The sequence below is a fragment of the Rhinolophus hipposideros genome (assembly GCF_964194185.1).
Source record: "Rhinolophus hipposideros genome assembly, chromosome: X".
In the NCBI taxonomy this organism is placed as follows: Eukaryota; Metazoa; Chordata; class Mammalia; order Chiroptera; family Rhinolophidae; genus Rhinolophus; species Rhinolophus hipposideros.
Genome location: NC_138046.1, coordinates 64,929,325 through 64,935,025, shown reverse-complemented (window position 1 = coordinate 64,935,025; position 5,701 = coordinate 64,929,325). Strand labels below are relative to the sequence as shown.

The 5,701-nt window shown below is 40.2% G+C and overlaps 1 pseudogene across 1 annotated transcript; it reads left to right on the top strand.

Annotated features, from left to right (window-relative positions):
* Positions 1–376: 376 nt before the first annotated feature.
* Positions 377–1,363, top strand: LOC308495037 (GDP-L-fucose synthase-like; annotated as a pseudogene). Its single transcript has one exon. The product of its transcript is annotated as a GDP-L-fucose synthase-like (transcript).
* Positions 1,364–5,701: the final 4,338 nt, after the last annotated feature.

The window sequence follows — 5,701 nt, the reverse complement described above, 5'->3', positions numbered from 1 at the left end:
GATCTTATGTAACTAAGGATACTACAGTCTGCATGAAATACAGGAGAGGAACTTATTAAATGATATAATGAAAATACAATCTGCAAAATCTTGAGTGTATGACTACAGTAGTTGGTCTCAAACTTTAGAGTACATCAGCAAACTGTTGGGCTTCTCTCCCAGAGTTTCTGATTTAATAGGTTTGGGTTAGGCCCGGAAAACTTGCATTTTTAAGTTCTCAGGTGATGCTAATGCTGCTGGTCTGTGTACTTACACTTTGAGAACCAGTGGCTTCTTCAGCCTATGTAGCACCTGTAGATTAAAATACACTTAAGAGGGGCAACGGGCAGGTGGAATAGGGTATAGGAGCAAGCGACATGGGTGAGGCCCGGAGTCCATGCGGATCCTAGTGACAAGGGGCTCTGGGCTGGTGGGAAGAGCCATTCAGAAGGTAGTAGCAGATGGGGCCAGGCTGCCCAGAAAGGATTGGCTGTTTGTCTCCCTTAAGGATGCTGATCTCAGGGACGCTGCTAAGACCTGAGCCCTATTTGAATACACATCATCCATCTTGCTGCAATGGTGGGGGCGTGTTCCATGATATCAAGTATAATTTGGACTTCTGGAGGAAAAACATAGAAGTCAATGGCAACATCCTGCATTTGGCCTGGCCTTCAAGATGGGTGTGCACAAGGTGGTCTCCTGCCTGTCTACCTGCATCTTCCTGGACAAGACCACCTACCCTATAGATGAGACCATGATCCACAATGGGGCACCACACAACAGCAATTTTGGCCATTCCTCTGTACCCAAGAGGACGATCCATGTGCAGAACAGGGCCTACTTCCAGCAGCACAGCTGCACCTACACCCCCGACGTCCTCATCAATGTCTTCGGGCCCCACGATAACTTCAACATTGTGGATGGTCACATGCGGCCCAAGCTCATCTACAAGGGGCACCTGGAAAGAGCAGAGGCTCAGCCCTGTCGATGGGGGGCATGGGGAAGCCTCGGAGGCAATTCATCTTCTCAGCGGACCTGACTTGGCTCTTTAACTGGGTCCTGCGGGAGTACAATGAGGTGGAGACCATCATCCTGTTAGGGGAAGAGGAGGATGAGGTCTCCATCCAGGAGTGGCCAGGGTAGTGCTGAGGCCAGGGACTTCCACGGGGAGGTCACTTTTGATACAACCAAATCAGACGGGCAGTTTCAGAAGATCATGGATAAGACAAGCTGTGGTATTACCTACTCGACCTTGGGTACACATCCTTCAAGTCCCTGTGAAGGAGACCTGTGCCTGTTTCACCGACAACTAAGAGCAGGCCTGAAAATGAAGCACAATGGTGGGGCCGGCTTCAGCCTCCCCCTATCCCTAGTGGCTGCTTAGCTGGCAAAGCCCAGTGGCCACCACACTCAGAGCCTACCAGCATTCGAGGGCACTGCCCAGTAACTTCGGCCCCACGTTCCACTCCCTCCACCAGCGTGGCTCCAGGCAGCTGTCCAGAGGGGCCACCGCTCATGTCTGTCATCAGGGAAACTAAGGCCTGGCCAGGAGTGGCATCTTGCTCCCCAGTGCCAGTGCCTGGGTCTTGAGTGTGTCCACTTCTGATCTTGCTCTCACACTCCTGAGAGCCAATAAAGTGCATTGCACAGAAAAAAAAGTAAGGAAAATTAAATTAAATTAAAAGCCACATAAGAAACATGCCAGCAAAATATTATCTGTGGATGTTGTTTGGATCTTGATCTGAATAAACATACTGTAAAAATATTTATGAGAAAATTGGAGGAATTAGATCACTAATAATTGATATCAGAAATTATTGTTAAATATTTATATGATAAAAAGTTTTGTGCTTCATGTGTTTTTAAAAGTGTTTATCTTAAAGATATATACTAAAGCATTATTGGTTAAATTATAGGACGGCTGTTGATAAAACCTATGGTGTTTTTATATGATTCTCTCTACTTTTCTATATGGTTGAAATTTTCTAAAATAAAAATTGATTTATAAAATTAGTAGCTATACCCTCAGTTATTTTCAATATAGATCCTAAAATATTATATATATATAATATATATAATATTTCAGATATCCAAGAAAATGTGTACATATTTTCAGAAAGGAAAACTCAATACTCAATACATACAGATAACAAAAGATGTACCATCAGCGTCCAGACACTTCTGATTATGGCAAACTACTCACTTGAGCAACGTTGACCAAAGTGTCCCCTTGTACACATTTTTTTGGCACCCTTGGTATATGTATAAACATGTATGTATATTCTTCTTACATCTCTCTTCTCTCTCCCTCAATGTAAAGTGGATTACCTTAAGGCTGTCAATCTTCTCTTGGAAGGCCACACACTTAATGAATCTTTGTTCTGAGTTACTTTATTCAAATGGGTGCCACACATTTAGAACTTTCCCCAGAGGCATTTTTTTTTCAGGGTCTGCAAAACCCTTTTTTTTTTTTTTTAAGTTTATTGAGGTGACAATTGTAAGTAAAATTACATAGCTTTCAGGTGTACAATTCTGTATTACGTCATCTATAAATCCCATTGTGTGTTCACCACCCAGAGTCAGTTCTCCTTCCATCACCATATATTTGATCCCCCTTACCCTCATCTCCCACCCCCTCCCCCCCTTATCCTCTGGTAACCACTAAAGTATTGTCTGTGTCTGAGTTTTTGTTTCTCATTTGTTTGTTTTGTTCTTTTGTTGTTTTTGGTTTATATAACACATATCAGTGAAATCATATGCTTCTCTGCTTTTTCTGTCTGAGTATTTTGCTTCTCATTATACTCTCAAGATCAATCCATGTTGTCACAAATGTTCCTATATCATCTTTTCTTACCGCTGAATAGTATTCCATTGTGTATATATACCACAACTTTTTTATTCATTCATCTCTCGAAGGACATTTTGGTTGTTTCCATGTCTTGGCCACCGTAAATGCTACAATGAACCTTGGAGCACACGTGTCTTTATGTATAAATGTTTTCAGATTTTTTGGGTAGATACCTAGGAGAGGGATTGCCGGGTCGTAGGATAATTCTATTTTTAATTTTTTGAGGAACCGCCACACTGCCTTCCATAAGGGCTGCAACAGTGTGCATTCCCACCAACAGTGTATGAGGGTTCCTTTTTCTCCACAGCCTCTGCAACACTTGTTACTATTTGTCTTGTTGATGATAGCCATTCCGACTGGGGTGATGATAGCCATTCTGACTGGGGTGAGGTGATATCTCATTGTGGTTTTTATTTGCATTTCCCCAGAGGCAATTTTAATCAGATTAAAAGTTGTATTGGGAATTTGTTCCTCAAAGCCTTTGTCACTCTTATCTATTATGTTTAGAGCCCAGAAACAGTAGCCTTTTCAAGCACTGAAAGGTCCACAATTTCTGGACTTCTTTTTCTTTCTTTCTTTCTTTCTTTTTTTGCTTGGAAAGTTGCCAATTATTTCCAGACTTCCCTTTTCCTTGTAATATTGTACGTTGAGAGCACAATAAATAACAACTAACACATTACTAACATTTTGGTTTTCTGTTTTGCTTTCCAAACTCTTTTCTTTGCTGCAAGTTCATTTGTGCCATGTTCTGCTTTACAATTTATCAAAGATGACAGTTTTTCCAAACGTTTTGTATAATGTGGTTAGCCATCTTTTCAGTCTCCATTATGTTTTATTTTATTTTTGTCACAGCTGTACCCAAAATTAGGTTAAATTTTTTGTATTCATCAGAGTAGGTTGAGTTATGCTGCAGCTACGAAAACTGACAAATTTCTGTGGCTCAGCACAATGACCCAGGCACTGGGTGATAGTGTTCGGCCATCTTAAAGCTGTACCATTTGGAATATATGCCCTTCTACATTAGCATGGCAGGGGAAGAAAAGACTAGAAGTGTTGTTTTGTTTAACAAAACAACAACACAGTAGCCATAACTGTGGCATACAATCTCTTACCTAATTCCAAAGGAAAGTGAAATATAATGTTCTTGTATGCCTGAAAGAAAAGAAAACTCCAGTAGATTTAGTGAACACTAGAAATCTGTACTGCACCTTGACCCCAGGGACAGTGGATCAAGCAGATAGGCAAACCCAAGTTACAATACAGAACAGAAGGTGATATGATAAAAGCATGCCACGTTCTGTTTAAAAAAAGAGGAGAATGGTGTAGTAGGCAGGATTCTGCTGATTTTGTCTGTTCAGCCCTACTTTCACTACCCCTTCTCTAGGGAGCAGAATTCCTGTTTTATTTTACACAGAGATATTTATGTTTTATGTTAAACCTATTTCATATTGTGAAATGGACTGATGTCCACTAGTACCCTCCCCTTTGTACACAAGGATGGCCTTATGACTCAGGCCGGACCATGCAAACTCCTCCTGGAGGTACTGAGGAAAAGTCTTTCCAGCGGGCTGGTTAAACTAGCAAGATATATATCTGAAGGCACTCAACCATCTTTGTCACTATCTGGAGGAAGTCTATTTTGAGAGAAGGAGCAAGAGATAATACTAAGTGATTTTGTTTCAGCCTGTGGCTCTTTAAACCTAACTCTAGCTGCAAACCAGGATTTCCAAGAAAATTAAAATAATACATTTCAGTTTTTTCTTAACCTAATCTGTATTGGAATCTGCCATTTACATTCAAAGTGATTCATAATAATCCAGAGGAGATAGATTATATAGATTCCTGAAGGTTTTATAAGAATTATATATAGAGTGCATGGAAGAACATTCTAGACAAAAAGGGAAAAAAGGAAATGCATAAAGTCTAGCTCAGTTAGGAAGACTGGATGTGCGTAAGCTTGTATGGCGAGAAGGTAAAATGTGTTTATTGGTGTAAGAAGAGGGCACATTATGAAGAGAGGCTACAGATATGACCAATGTCTAGGTCATGAAGAGTCATAGGTATTATTAATAAAGTAAATCATTTTAATCTAGCTGTAACAACTAAAATAGTAACATTTTGTTCTCCTTCTCCCACTTTCCTGCTTTATTTCTCAAGTTTCCTATCTCAAAACACAAATCAGAATATTGGGATTGGAATATTGGAATGTTGCAAGTCCAGTCTAAACATTCCCCAAGTTTCATAGTAATTTTGTCTGATTAATTAATTATTTCATTTTTAAATATTCCTTTTATAAAACCAGCACTTTACATCTCCAGATATAAATTATGCTGGGTTGTAAAATGTACCTAAATGAGAGTTAAATCTCAAGCTCTAGCTTGTAACTCTCTTGGGCTACTTTAGAGGGAAGGGAACATCTCAAAGGTAGAAAGTCTCTAGTGTTACAATATAAGCTCGTTATGCTTTTCCTGTCCCTACACCCTGAAAGATACTCCTTTACAAAGAGACCTTGCTCCTTTACAGAAACTTCTAGTACTTTTGAGTCTTCTAATAACCCTGCACTTAGCACTGTTCTTTATAAAGAGCTTGTCTCAGTCAGTTATGATGCCCAAGCTACAAGAGTGGTTTTGTCAGGTTATAGGGGCTAAAGAGGAGAGAATGTTCACAGCCTAACCCATCTGGTGTTAACCTGCTTCCTATCTGCACCAGGCTACAGTGCTATGTCCTATTACCCTGATACCTTCAGTTGCAAATGGGCTGAAATTCCTGTTGTGAAATAAGTGACAGCCCAGAAATATAAGGAAAAACAGACAATACAAAACTCACTGTGGTAAATACTACCAGAGTTCACTAACCCCATGAATTATTTGTCTT